The 15,799-nt window shown below is 36.0% G+C and overlaps 1 protein-coding gene across 6 annotated transcripts in view; it reads left to right on the top strand.

Annotated features, from left to right (window-relative positions):
• The first annotated feature begins 12,940 nt into the window (after nucleotides 1-12,940).
• The window catches only part of LOC126381270 (uncharacterized), a 321,493-nt gene continuing 318,634 nt past the window's right edge, over nucleotides 12,941-15,799 (top strand). For 2 of the 6 annotated variants that reach the window (XM_050030768.1, XM_050030769.1), the window contains exons 1-2: nucleotides 12,941-13,385; nucleotides 13,473-13,609. The gene's annotated coding sequence lies outside the window, so the exon portion shown is untranslated. Of the gene's footprint in view, nucleotides 13,386-13,472; nucleotides 13,610-13,697; nucleotides 13,833-13,916; nucleotides 14,052-14,152; nucleotides 14,288-14,376; nucleotides 14,504-14,607; nucleotides 14,808-15,799 lie in introns of those variants that run through there. The other 4 variants (XR_007568754.1, XR_007568756.1, XR_007568757.1 and 1 more) reach the window with 4 other exon arrangements.

Here is a 15,799-nt window from a genome sequence, read left to right as displayed (position 1 = left end):
AACTCAATCGTCTTATATCTAGATACTTGAATTTCGCCATCAGCATTTTCTTTTACTAATCTTTTCTGTGGACGAAACCTTAGGAGCACGAGTCCAAATCGCAATTGCTTGGTTAGACAAACATACATACTTCACCTATATTAGTCTGAAATAATCTCACACTATGATGCAACAAGATCAAAAGAACAAAAAAATTAAATCTTCGAAATATTCCGTCACTAGAGTGCTGCATTGCGTACATACAAAATATCTCGCCTATTTTCTATTGGGGTAGGCAGAGAACAGACTGTATAATCCTTTATTTAAGTAAGGGTTACTTAAAGTCAAGTGCAGTGTAATAAATCGACATGTCTTCTAAATATTTTATAACGAGGGTTTGCGTTGCGTTACATCAATTGACTTCAATGTTTGTATACCGGTACGGCACCCTCTCGGTGTCTATCCGAATATGAATGAGAGTGGTCTTAAAGTCAGTTTATTAGGTACCTGAATTAAATATTTATGTTACAATGATGTAATTAATTGCTTAATATTTTATTAAAACTGTCAGTCAAAAGGTTACTTATGAGAACGTTGAGAAGTATAAGTGGGATAACTTTGAATGATAAAATAGTGTGATAAGGGACTGTTGTGAAAGAAAATGTAGTGAAGAGAATTGACAAAACGTAGTGGTAGAAGCGAAGTGGTGTGTCAGGATCGTAGTAAGTGGAATTGCGTGGCCGATCCCAACGGAAAATAGGCGTAATCTTAAGTATGTATTTTTTCGAGAAAGTTGCTTAGCTATTTTCTATATTGTAAAGTCTCGTATTTTTGTCACTTCAGCCACAGCTACGATGGCAATGTTGCCGACTTAATTCATCGACCTTTGTTCAACCACAAAGTGTGCTCTACATGACTGTCGCGACTGAAATGATGCTCGGCGGCGGCTTTGTGCGGCACGAGCTGGTGGCACTGTGTGCAAGTGCTTAAACGAATGCCATTTTAACTACTTATTAAAAAAATCAAGACAACAATTAAAAATTACTTAGTTTTATTGATCCGATTGAAAATGTATTTAAGTATGCGTAGTTTATTATTATTTTAATATTAGGTAGGTAACTTAAAACTCATATAATAATTATTGCATTCCCTGAATTATTTATTTTTTATTAAAAACTAGATTGTTGGAGAATGATAATATTGATAATTGATATTTTAAGTACCTACGTAGGGTAAACTGACTAATTATTAGCACCTTAAATGATTGGTACGGTTTAATCATTTTTCGGCACCGTAAGTTCAAATTTTAATGTTCACACTATGGTTACGGCGCTTAAAGTGGTTTGTAAAAAAAATGTTTATTATCTAGAACCATATTATTTTTTGGATAGCACGGAATATATTAAAATATTCTTTATTTTTTCCTAATAAAGTCAGGAGGGGAGTCAATAAAAGAGTGTTTTACCTTATCTATTAAATAAATTAATATCTAACATTTCCTGATTCCTTAGGTCTAACACACCAAGGCTCCGATATGTATGAAGGTAACAATTCGCAATGTACGGTTATCTCAGCATGCGCTTCAATTTATTCTGTTTTCCATAATCGCGCATCTTTCACTACTGCCGAAATTGATAAAATTTTAAAAATGGGGGATGCACTTTACATGCAGTTAAAATATTTACTTCAGAGGGGTGTCAGTTATTTTATGCCAGATGAATTACCCAATGAGCTTCGCGTCGGGAGTAACGTCGTAAATATAGTTAGCATGGAGGACAACTGGATCATTTCTAATACGTATCCTACAACTCCCGCGAATAAAGACGTAGGTTTATTAACGTTAAAGAATATTTTGGACAACAGAGTATTTTTTAATACTAATGACTATACTGTTGATTCAGAATTTGCTTATAATGTAAACAATTCAAATCACAACGACAGTACGGATAGCATATTGTTTACGGGTCAGGGTTATACTTTTAGTTTTTGGCGTTTTAATGGTGAATATTATTTCTTTAACAGCCATGCGGTTAACAGCAAAAACATTAACATAGGAAGGGGTAAACCAGAGGACGGTCCTTACGTAGCACGTTTATTTAAATGTCATTCAACCGAAGCGCTAGCAAAACTTTTACTCGCGAATGAAATTTACGACGGATCCGAATACTCATTAACTCGATTAAGAGTATTAAATGACGACCTTATGTGGCAAAATGAAACCCAGGTTAGTTCCGAAACGTCACAGTCCATTTTAATAGATTTAATATCATCACCATTACATGTGAATCAAACTTTAGATTCTATTTTGATAAACTATCAGTCAACACTGACCCCGATTAAAACCTCTGTGCAAAATTTAGATAGTAAATTGAAAGTTGATACAAATCCTGTAGATGTTTATGACACTACAAATGATTTGAAATTGTCAATTTTAAAACCAGTTGTTCTATTAGAAAGAATTGGTAATCAAGCCGAAAACCAATGCGTTAAAAATAAAGGCGGCCGACCCAAAAAACAGAAACGCGGACCGAAACCGAATACAGAAAACGCGCATCGCGAAGCTGTAAGGAAATATACAACGAAAAACCCCGCTGTTAATCGCAAGGCAGTTCAACGGTATAACGAACGCAATCCAAACATTCACCGCGAGTCCGTTCAACGGTATAACGAACGCAATCCAGACGTTAACCGCGAGGCCGTTCAACGTTACAACGAGAACAACCCAGACGTTCATCGCGCGGCCGTTCAACGGTATAACGAACGCAATCCAGACGTTAACCGCGAAGCCGTTCAACGTTACAACGAGAACAACCCAGACGTTCATCGCGAGGCCGTCCAACGTTATAACGAGCTCCACCCCGAAATCATCAAAAAAGCAGCACGAAAATACACAGAGAATAGTCGTAACATAGAAACGCCGCTGAGATATTCAAAAAATTTAATAGGTGAAAAACAGGGACACGAACTTAATATTATTAGATTATATAATTTAAAAAATACGTCGCTACTGTCTGATAAGACATATAGATGTCCAAATTGTAATGCTCCATTGTTCGAAGAAGAGAAATCTCGTCGACAATGGTGTTGTCATTCAGGAGATTATAACGTTCAGAATTTTCTCCCATTAAACGAAGAATTTTATACAAATCCAGCTTTTTTAAATAGACCACGCGCTTACAATAATATTTTTGCATTTTCGGCATTAGGTGTTTCCCACGGTTACCATCATCCAGAAGGTATATCTTTTCTAAAAATTCAAGGACGTATTTACCACCGTATCTTTGATTTGTCTTACAATGAAAGTCCGAATAATATTAATTTTTACATAAATGACAGTAGCGAGAGAGAGAGTTTAGCTAGCGAATTAAGTTTAGATAAAACGGTAGTTCGAATGATTACAGGGTTCATGCACACAGTTAATCCATATATAAACTGTTTTAGAAGGTTAAGTTTAGAGGAATCATCAGAAGCTTTCTTGAAGTTCGAAAAAACTACTCGTGCGACTCACGGTAACATCCTCGGAGATCAACCTGTTGGTCAAGAAATTGCCGCAATTATTAGTACAGACCGCGAAGATTTTTCTCCACGCTGTATTGTAGTCAAAAAGATAGCAGACGGTAGGCCTCGAACAATAGATATAATGGATTCCTTATACGAGACTTTCCAGTATCCTCTCTTATATCCTCACGGAAATACTGGTTGGCATCCAGATATGAGAGATAATAAGGGCAATAAGCTTAATCAGGTTAAATATGTCCGTTGTTTACTTTTATCCGAATCGCGATTTAGCATATTTGGTCGTTTATCTGAAGAGTGGTTAGTCGATATGTTTTGTAGAATTTTAGAAGAACGCTTGCGGTTTTTGAAAAATAGCCAAACAAAACAACAAAACAGGCTAAGAGTAGCTCCACTCCAAGAATTAATTAATGACGAGTTTATTTTAGGAGAAGGTGGAGTAGAACCTGGTAAAATTTATTTACCTAGCTCATTCACAGGGGGTCCACGATACATGAAAAAGAAATACCTGGATGCTATAGCAATGGTAAACAGGTTAGGTCCACCATCATATTTTTTAACTTTAACATGTAACCCCAACTGGCCTGAAATAAAAAATTCAACATTATCAGGTCGATCAAAAGACCCCCTTACTTGTGCTCGAGTTTTCAACTTAAAACTCGGAGAGTTATTAAAAGATTTAAAATCGGGTAAATGGTTCGGAAAAATTGTTTATATAATGCATGTTATAGAGTTCCAAAAAAGAGGACTACCACATGCGCATATTGCTTTTAGAGTAGAAGGTGGTGGACCAGTAGAAAGTCTGGATATTGATAAGTTTGTTCGAGCTACCATACCCGATCCAGCACAAACTTTATTATACAAAGTTGTCATGGATCACATGATACACGGTCCATGCGGCCCTCCTTACCGAACTAATTTGCCGTGTTGGAATAGTGAGAAAAAAAACTGTTTAAAATATTTTCCAAAAAAAGAAACACCAGTCACCTTCAGTGACGATAGAGGTTTTATACATTTACGTCGCAATAGTAAAAATCAGGCGATTATTAAATATCGCGGCAGAGACGTAATAGTTAATGATTTGTGGGTCGTTCCTTATAATCCTGCTCTTCTCCTAAAATATGATGCTCACATAAATTTAGAAGTGTCCACACAGCGTGCTATAATTAAGTATTTATTTAAATATATGACAAAAGGACCTGATGAAGCCCGTATTGCCGTTGTTGATGAAGAACATCGTGAGGATGAAATCGAACAATATGTCACTAAGCGATATATTAGTTCTAGCGAAGCAGCGTGGCGTGTTCTCGAATTTGATATTGTAGCTAGGAACCCTACGGTAAAAATGTTAACAGTACATTTGCCCGATCAAAATTCGGTATTTTTTAAGCCTGGCCACGCGAACGAGGCAGTTAATAATGCAGGTTCAGATCTACTTGACTATTTCAGTAGGCCTTTAACTGAGGAGTTTGATCGGGTATCCTACTTAGACTTTTTTGAAAATTATAACATTCATGCGAAAGATCCTTGTTTAAAGACAGTTCAGGCGGTGCAAATGCAAAACGGCAAATTTCTTACGCGGAGAATGCGGGGTGAGCTCGTCGCGCGTCTATTTTGGGTCGCGCCGAACAGAGGTGAACAGTTCTTTTTAAGACTTCTTTTAAGTGTTTACCCTTGTCGTAGTTTCGCGGATTTACTTCAAATTGGAGGTCCAAATTGCACAACTTTTCAAGAAGCTGCCAAATTCGTAGGACTTGCGGACGACGCAGTCGAATATGAACGGGCTATGGAAGAAGCTTCCACTTTTTTAACCGGACCACGACTTCGTAGCTTTTTTGTAACGCTGGCTGTTAATGGTGCCTCAGTGGCGTCACTGTGGAACACGTATAAACGTCAATTGGCCGAAGATTTCCTTTACAGGGTGCCAGATGACGAAGAAAACGCGTTTAACATGTGCCTCATTCAAATAGATAGAATGCTACGCAGACACGGAACTTCGTTAATAGAACAAGGTTTGCCGGAAGTAGTTTATAGGTCAACAGAGTTGGATAGGGAACGCACTGAATATGATTTAGATAGTTTGAAATCATACGTAGAAGAGTGGTTGCCACAGTTATCTCCCGATCAACGTGCCGTATTCGATTACGTGGAAAAGCTTTGCGTTGATAGTGTTTACCGAGAATCCAACAACTGTGCGATTTTTATCGATGGTCCCGCCGGCACCGGGAAAACGCTTTTATTGAAGGTCATAACTGCATATATCCGCGGTAACCTTAAAGGTATAGTTTTAACCTGTGCATCGTCTGCAATTGCTGCTCAAAATTACACAAACGGAATGACGGCTCATTCCTTGTTTAGATTTCCTTTACATCTATTAGATGATAGCGGATACTGGAACATCTCAAATGGTACTCAAAGAGCTGAATTGATTTATAATTCTAATCTCATTGTGTATGATGAGGCGCCGATGGCTCATAAATACCTTATAAATTTATTAAATAGATCATTGCAGGATTTGATGAGGTCAGACAAAATTTTTGGTTCTAAAATAATTATTTTTGCAGGAGATTTTCGTCAAATTCCTCCAGTAGTCCCAGAAGCACGAACGAATTTTGATATATTAAACGCGTCACTAAAAACTTCACCTATTTGGAAACAATTGAAAAAATTTAGTTTGGTAACTTCACAGAGATGTAAGGATGACGCACAGTATGCAGATTTTCTTTTAAAACTGGGTTCAAATTTATTACCTACTCTTAGATTAGAAACAAATAATAATGATTTGCAATTAGTCCAACTTGAATCCATTGATTATGTTACTGAATTAGAAGATTTAATTGATTTTGTATTCCCAGAAGTTACTCTTACTGAGCCAGGCGTATGCTCCTTCAGAGCGATTCTATGCACCCGTAACGATGCAGTTAGAGAAATTAATGCCGTTATTTTAGACAAACTACCAGGAGAAGTATTACATTTTTATGCCATAGACAAAGTTTTAAGCGACAACGCTGATCAAGTATATTTTAGTCCCGAATTTTTACATACACTTCGACCACAAGGTGTTCCAGATTTCGACTTACAATTAAAATTAGAATGTGTTTGTGTAATCACGCGTAATCTTAGTTTCGCGGACGGCTTAGTAAATGGCACCAAAGTAATAGTCGTTGAAACATCTCCATATATTATTAAAGTTCGGAAACAAGGTGAACTAGGAGATTATTTGATCCCTCGAATTCTTTTTAAAGCGCCTATAGAACATAACAGCCCTTACGAGATGTGTCGCCGTCAATTCCCATTGCAGGTGTGTTATGCAATGACCATTCACAAGAGCCAGGGTCAAACGATTAGTCGCGTTGGGGTCGATCTTAGATCTGACATGTTTAGTCACGGTCAACTGTATGTAGCTTTAGGTCGCGTTCGCGAAAGACGTGACATAAAAGTACTACTACCCAGGCACCGAATCGAAAATGACCAACCTTTCTCGAATAACGTTATCATATCGGAACTTTTAAGTTTAACGTAACTTTATTAGGGTGGCACTTCTTGAAAAGACTGAACAGTTCATCTCTGTTATTAAGCTTATTGGGTTTTTTTAGATCGGTTAAATCATGTGCTGAAATTATCGTATATTGCGAATTATTTATTATTATTTATATTCATTCTATCTTGTTTTTTCTTCTTTTCGTATAATTTAACGATAAAACTGACTTTAACAAGCTTGCACTCGATTTGATGATGGTTACATTGAATTTCAAAGCTAGGTTTACCATTTTATTAGTCACAATCACTGAATTAAAATGTGTGTTAATCAATTGGCAATGTGTGCATGCCCTTCCCAGCCGTTAACGCTGTGGAAGCTCATCTTTAGGGGACGAGAGAACGGGCGTGAAATGAACTGGCAGGATGAACACTTGGCTGCGGGTGCGACCGGTGCATGGGAGTGAAGTGGAGCTGGCTGGAAGATGGAGGCAGGTATCACTCGATTGCTTTAGCTGAGTTCCACTCAGATCAAGTAAGCTGTCATATGGATGAATGTCGCAGGTTGGAATGATCCGGAGTAGAACTGTCGGTGTCGTTCCCATCGTCGTAGGCATTTTCGGTGGATTTTGTAAGTCGTTCAACAATGGTTGCGTGAGTTTTAGCTGTCAAGCTGCTATGCCGTGCTAGCCGATTCTTGCGATCTGGGATACAAGGGATGGACGTATCCTGTGGAATGATCGTGTCAGTGAAGGTTTGAATGTCGCTTAGGACTGGAAAGGAGGGAGTACGGAAACTGTAATCAGTATTCAGGATCTCGCTGTACATGGACAATGTTTAGTTTAGGTGTATTAAAGTGGTAATTGTTCGAAGTTATTTGAAAAGAATTCTGTTTCAGTGTTTAAGCGCTAAAACTGTTTGTTTTTTGTAAGCAAACGTATGATTTATTGATGTTCATTTTTTACTTTATAACGCTATACAAATGATTTTGTTACCAAATTTAAGTGCGTATATAAACAATAAATGAATACTAAAATATTTCGATGAAGACACCAATGATGTTTATTGATACATTTTTCTCCTAAGTGTTACTTTCTCAACTTAAAGCAATAAGTTATGCAGTAATTATACTTCTACGAGTATATTTAAACAAATCATCATTCAAAAGCATTTTACCCAATACCTTACTTACATTAAGTAAAATTTATCTTTGTCATTTTAGTCACTTATATTTTTATCATTCACTAAGCAGTAAGCAAAATATATTTACTAAAATAATAAAAAAAAATACGATATTCATGGTAAGTTGGATTAGCTATTTTATAACACAAACGACTTGATATTTTCATTCATTAATTCAGGAAAATAAATGTACAATGAAAAATAAGTTTTTATAACCGATTAAATTTGTGTAATGTGTAGTTTTACTCATCAATATAGTAAAAAAATTTAATTTGCATTAAAATTGTACTAAAGAATATTTTATACTAGCGTATATTAGTAACTTAGTTAGAATTAAGTAAACAAACAAAAAAAATATAAATATAAGGAACAAAAAAAAGGAAGGCCTTAAAATAATAAATATAAGGAAGAAAGAAAACTCCGGATCCGGATCTGTTTACTCATCATCAAGGAAACTTTAAGAAATAACATTACTTCAAATGTCTGCTCGAAGAAAGATTCAGAAACTTAAACAATTGCCAAGCTGGAAATCGATTAATGAGTACACATAAACGCTACATAGTAAAACTCGCGTGTCCTGTGATGGATACAGTATATTATACATTAGCATTCAATGGTGTATGAATCGTCATCGTCATTGTGTCAGCAAAGACGCATCATCAATTGCACAGATTTGTGGCTACAAATATATAAATGAAAAGTGTTATTTAGAACATTATTTATTGTGTTGTGCAATAAAATAGGTCAGTAATTACCTGTATCCGGCAGTGCGAACAATTTCATTCATAAACATGGGTAAATATGACGACTGTCAGATGGGCTAAACATGAAAAAAAGTCCTTAAACAAAATCCCATTGTTTCGCTATTGTGTTTGAAAATCTAAGCCACAGGAGGATATTAAGTACACCATGCTTTACCTTTAATGGCGTATGTGAAAATAATTAAGCCTATAATTAACAAAGAATGTTCTATACCATCCTAAGCAAGTTCAAAAACAAATTTGATCATGTTAATTTCTGGCCTCCCACAAGCGGGTCTCACCAGTATTGACAGAAGAATGATCACTCATCGATACAAAACATACATAAAGTAATTAATACATGTATACAGGCTAAATAAAGTGAAATTGCTAGAAAATACCTGCTACTTGGAAAAACAACAATTGGAGAAGAAAGCACTACCTAACAACGTGAAACTTTGATATTCAAATTTTCAAATAAAATATGGCTAAAACAAAAAAAATACTTAAAAATTGAAAGGTAAAAGAAAACACCATTAGTTAAAAAATAGAAAGCGAGTCATATTTTATATATTCTGGTAAAATTGTTTAGTTTTAAATGATACCAAATACACCAAATGTTATTAGAAATGAAAGTAACTGCAAATAGTTTAATTCATATGTGTACAGTCATAACCAACAAACTACCTACGTAATATTTTAAGATAATAGTTTTTTTAAAGTCTACATTCGTTATTTATTTACTTATAATGACGTAAATAACAAACAAATATGCTTGTTATTAATTTGCATACACCTACAGTAAATCCAACTTACCGTGAATATACATACAATAATATATAATATAATATACATAGTAAGTGCAGAATAAAAACTTAGGGATTACATGGTTTTATGTTTTCCAGTGGATCTGGTTAGAGCTATGTCACGCTAAATGGTGTTCTTTGCATTTCTTCTTACAATACTTTTCAATAGAACACTGTTTCGCATGAGACGGTTCCTCAAAAAACATAATATCGTGTATGAGCTAAACAAAAACTTAGATTTTATATGGTTTTATGTTTTCCAGTGGATCTGGTTAGAGCCATGTCATGCTAAATGGTGTTTTCTGTATTTCTTCTTGCAATACTTTTCAATAGAACACTGTTTCGCATGACACGGTTCCTCAAAAAACATAATATCGTGTATGAGCTAAACTAAAACTTAGGTTTTACATGGTTTTATGTTTTCCAGTGGATCTGGTTAGAGCTATGTCACGCTAAATGGTGTTCTTTGCATTTCTTCTTACAATACTTTTCAATAGAACACTGTTTCGCATGAGACGGTTCCTCAAAAAACATAATATCGTGTATGAGCTAAACAAAAACTTAGGTTTTATATGGTTTTATGTTTTCCAGTGGATCTGGTTAGAGCTATGTCACGCTAAATTGTGTTCTTTGCATTTCTTCTTACAATACTTTTCAATAGAACACTTTTTCGCATGAGACGGTTCCTCAAAAAACATAATATCGTGTACGAGCTAAACTAAAACTTAGGTTTTATATGGTTTTATGTTTTCCAGTGGATCTGGTTAGAGCTATGTCACGCTAAATGGTGTTTTTTGCATTTCTTCTTACAATACTTTTCAATAGAACACTGTTTCGCATGAGACGGTTCCTCAAAAAACATAATATCGTGTATGAGCTAAACTAAAACTTAGGGTTTTACATGGTTTTATGTTTTCCAGTGGATCTGGTTAGAGCTATGTCACGCTAAATGGTGTTCTTTGCATTTCTTCTTACAATACTTTTCAATAGAACACTGTTTCGCATGAGACGGTTCCTCAAAAAACATAATATCGTGTATGAGCTAAACAAAAACTTAGGTTTTATATGGTTTTATGTTTTCCAGTGGATCTGGTTAGAGCTATGTCACGCTAAAAATGGTGTTCTTTGCATTTCTTCTTACAATACTTTTCAATAGAACACTGTTTCGCATGAGACGGTTCCTCAAAAAACATAATATCGTGTATGAGCTAAACTAAAACTTAGGTTTTATACGGTTTTATGTTTTCCAGTGGATCTGGTTAGAGCTATGTCACGCTAAATGGTGTTTTTTGCATTTCTTCTTACAGTACTTTTCAATAGAACACTGTTTCGCATGAGACGGTTCCTCAAAAAACATAATATCGTGTATGAGCTAAACTAAAACTTAGGTTTTATATGGTTTTATGTTTTCCAGTGGATCTGGTTAGAGCTATGTCACGCTAAATGGTGTTCTTTGCATTTCTTCTTAGAATATTTTTCAATAGAACACTGTTTCGCATGAGACGGTTCCTCAAAAAACATAATATCGTGTATGAGCTAAACAAAAACTTAGGTTTTATATGGTTTTATGTTTTCCAGTGGATCTGGTTAGAGCTATGTCACGCTAAATGGTGTTCTTTGCATTTCTTCTTAGAATATTTTTCAATAGAACACTGTTTCGCATGAGACGGTTCCTCAAAAAACATAATATCGTGTATGAGCTAAACAAAAACTTAGGTTTTATATGGTTTTATGTTTTCCAGTGGATCTGGTTAGAGCTATGTCACGCTAAATTGTGTTCTTTGCATTTCTTCTTACAATACTTTTCAATAGAACACTGTTTCGCATGAGACGGTTCCTCAAAAAACATAATATCGTGTATGAGCTAAACTAAAACTTAGGTTTTTACATGGTTTTATGTTTTCCAGTGGATCTGGTTAGAGCTATGTCACGCTAAATGGTGTTCTTTGCATTTCTTCTTACAATACTTTTTAATAGAACACTGTTTCGCATGAGACGGTTCCTCAAAAAACATAATATCGTGTATGAGCTAAACAAAAACTTAGGGTTTTACATGGTTTTATGTTTTCCAGTGGATCTGGTTAGAGCTATGGCACGCTAAATTGTGTTCTTTGCATTTCTCCTTACAATACTTTTCAATAGAACACTGTTTCGCATGACACGGTTCCTCAAAAAACATAATATCGTGTATGAGCTAAACTAAAACTTAGGTTTTATATTGTTTTATGTTTTCCAGTGGATCTGGTTAGAGCCATGTCACGCTAAATAGCATTCTTGTCATTTCTTCTTTCCATCCTTTATATTATATTAAATAATATTTCATACGGTATTATTTCGTTCTTTAATTTAATGTGTTTTTAGTGCTTCTGAATGTGATTTTGTTTTAAATACTTAGCTTATTAGCATTCATCAGTATCCAAGAATTCATCATACCACTGCTAATCAATAAACAAACAACGGTCTTAGCGTTTAAATACCGAAAAAACACCTGCCTGTTCATTTATTACTTGTTTCATTAAACAGGAATTTGCATATCGATCGTTTTCAATTAACTTCGAACAGTTACAACTACACGTAAACTGAGCATGTAGTCTATTTACAGCAAGATCGTGACCGCTGACTGCAGCTCTCCTTCTCCCTCCATTTCACTCCCAACCGACATTTTCACCTTTGCTGATATGATTACTCCACAGGATACCTCCATCCCCTGCATACCTGGTCGCTAGATTCGGCTGGCACGTCATATCGGTTTGACAGCCAACTCACGTAACTATTGTTGATCGACCCACAGTCCACTGAAGTGCCTACGATGAAGGGAACAACATGGACAGTTCTACTCCGAATTACTCCAACCCATGCGATGTTCATCCATGCGACAACCCACCTGATCTGAGTGGAACTTAACTGAAGCAAGAGAGTGATGCCTAATTCCATCTGCCAACTAGCTCCACTTCTCTCCCGTGCACCAGTCGCACCCACACCGACGTGTTCATCTTGCCAGTTTTCCTCACACCCGTCCACTTGTCTCTTGAAGATTGGCGTCCACAACACCAACGGTTGGTTAGGTCATGCAAGCATTGTTACAATTGATAAAAACACATATTTTCATTTAGTGAATGTGATAACCTGTACTAATAATTTGGTCAACTTAGCGATGATAACTCAATGTAAGTATTAACAAACTCGGTACGTGTTTGTTATTGTCAATAATATCTTTAAATTATACAACTCGCTTATGTTTGACAATTACTGAGTAATTGCTTTGCTTATTGCATGCTAATTGCTGAAAATTGCTTTTTATTTTAAATTCCTTAGCTAAAAATTGCTTTTTCTTTCACATTTCTCTGCTTATTGAATGACTATTGCTAACTCATTAGATAGAACCTACTTCTCATATAAGTAGGTGGATGCGGCCTCGATTAGCGGGGGAACCACATGAAAAAAAGCGAGCTACTGGGTGTACCTCCTGGGTAGTTTGGAAATCACCTAATATATATATGTATATATTTATAAATAAAAGTTAATATATATAAATTAACATTATTTTTTTTTAACAGGAAATGCACAATGCTAAAAACTGCGTAGGAGATTTTAATACAATAGTACTACCAAGCCTGATGTTGGCCGCTATTTCAATGAATGCAGCAGTGTGACAGCTAGCAATCAAAAGTAACAAGATATCGAGGTACGTTAAATGACGATCACGACCACTTTGGCAAAAACGTATCGCTATAGACTAAGGGAAAAAAAATAATATATATTTTATTTACAGGAAATGCAGATGGCAATAAACTGTGTAGGAGTTCATGATTGCAATAGAATAAAATCGACCAAGCCTGAAGTCAGCAGCCCCCCTTCAATGAATGCAGCAGTGTGACAGCCAGCAATCAAAAGTTACAAGATATCGAGGTACGTTTCATGACGACCACGACTATTTTGGCAAAAACGTATCGCTATAGACTAAGGAAAAAAATAATAATATATATTTTATTTACAGGAAATGCAGATGGCAATAAATTGTGTAGGAGTTCATGATTGCAATAGAATAAAATCGACCAAGCCTGAAGTCAGCAGCCCCTTCAATGAATGCAGCAGTGTGACAGCCAACAATCAAAAGTTACAAAATATCGAGGTACGTTTCATGACGACCACGACTATTTTGGCAAAAACGTATCGCTATCGACTAAGGAAAATAAATTATATATTTTATTTACAGGAAATGCAGAAGGCAAAAAACTGCGTAGGAGATCATTAATACAAAAGTATTATATAAACCAAACCTGATGTTGCCAGCTCCTTCAATGAATGCAGCAGTGTGACAGCCAACAATCAAAAGTAACAAGATATCGAGGTACGTTACATGACGACCACAACTATTTTTGCAAAAACGTATTGCTATCGACTAAGGAAAATAAATTACATATAATATTTAATTATATGTTTTATTTACAGGAAATGCAGAAGGCAAAAAACTGCGTAGGAGATCATTAATACAATAGTATTATATAAACCAAACCTGATGTTGGCCGCTCATTCAAAGAATGCAGCAGTGTGACAGCCAGCAATCAAAAGTAACAAGATGTCGAGGTACGTTACATGACGATCACGACCACTTTGGCATAAACGTATCGCTATAGACTAAGGATAAAAATGTAATATATATATTTTATTCACAGGAAATGCAGAGTATAATAAACTGTGTAGGAGATTATGATTGCAATAGCATAAAATCGACCAAGCCTGAAGTCCTTCAATGCACGCAGCAGTGTGACAGCCAGCAATCAAAAGTTACAAGATATCGAGGTACGTTACATGACGACCACGACCACTTTGGCAAAAACGTATCGCTATCGACTAAGAAAAGGATATTATACCTATACGAATTAATATTATTTTATTTTTAACAGGAAATACAGAAGGCAAAGAAGCAGATGTCATCAAAGAAGATCTTTGTTCCTGCAATGTTTCCGCAGACGATACAACCAACAGAGCGAAGTGGAAGGAAAAGACTCGGAATAAAGACCCCACCACCATATGGGAACAATGCAAGGGAGAGAGAGAGAATATAATGTTATATTTTTATTTTTTGATAACATAAAATAAACCAACAATATGCTACACATTTTTTTTATTTCTTTTTGTGTCTGTCTTAATAGTTATTACAAATCTGTGATGCGAAACAAACTATACGAAAACGTCAATTCACATACAACGCCCGCGAAGCTGCTTTAGCAGCGAGCGCACTTAGCACCATCTTGTATTGACTGACTGACTGACTGACTGACTGACATAGTTGTTCTCCCAGAAGGAGCGTCGGGGGGTGAAAATGATGTATGGGGGGTGTGATCGGGACCTCCCGGTGAGTATGGGAAAACTTCCAGATCTTGAAAAACTGCTCCGCATGAGGGAGAGACCCTACGGCCTGGCGCAACTATCGCACATAGAATGATTCTTTTTTCACGAAACCTATTTAAATCTTGGTCAAATTTTATCGTGGGTGAAAAAAAATCAAAATGGCGGAAAAACAAGATGGCCGCCATACAAAAGTTTGTTTTTCCAGAAAATGTTTCGTTGGTAAAAACTGTGTATGGGGTTGTAATCGGAACGTCTTGGTGAGTTTGGAAATACTTCTCCATCTTCAGAAACTGCTCCGCATCAGGGAGACACCCTACGGCCTGGCGAAACTATAAAACCTGGAGCAATTTTGTTTTCGCATAACATATTTAAATCTTGGTCAAATTCAATCGCCGGTGAAAAAAAACCAAAATGGCGGAAAAACAAGATGGCCGCCATACAAAATTTTGTTTTTTTCAGAAAAATGTCTTAGAGGTAAAAACAATGTATGGGGGTGTAATCGGAATGTCATGTTGAGTATGGAAGTACTTCTCGATCTTTGAAATCTGCTCCGCATCAGGGAGACACCCTACGGCCTGGAAAAACTATCGCACCTGGAACTATTCTTTTTCCACAAGACCTATTTAAATCTTGGTCAAATTTTATTGCCGGTGAAAAAAAATCAAAATGGCGGAAAATCAAGATGGCTGCCATACAAAATTTTGGTTTTTCCTGAAAATGCCTCGGGGGTAAAAAATGATGTAC

This window comes from Pectinophora gossypiella, unplaced genomic scaffold (genome assembly GCF_024362695.1).
Source record: "Pectinophora gossypiella unplaced genomic scaffold, ilPecGoss1.1 Pgos_42, whole genome shotgun sequence".
Lineage (NCBI taxonomy): Eukaryota > Metazoa > Arthropoda > Insecta > Lepidoptera > Gelechiidae > Pectinophora > Pectinophora gossypiella.
The sequence above is the reverse complement of the archived record's forward strand: the minus strand, read 5'-3'. Positions and strand labels throughout refer to the sequence as shown.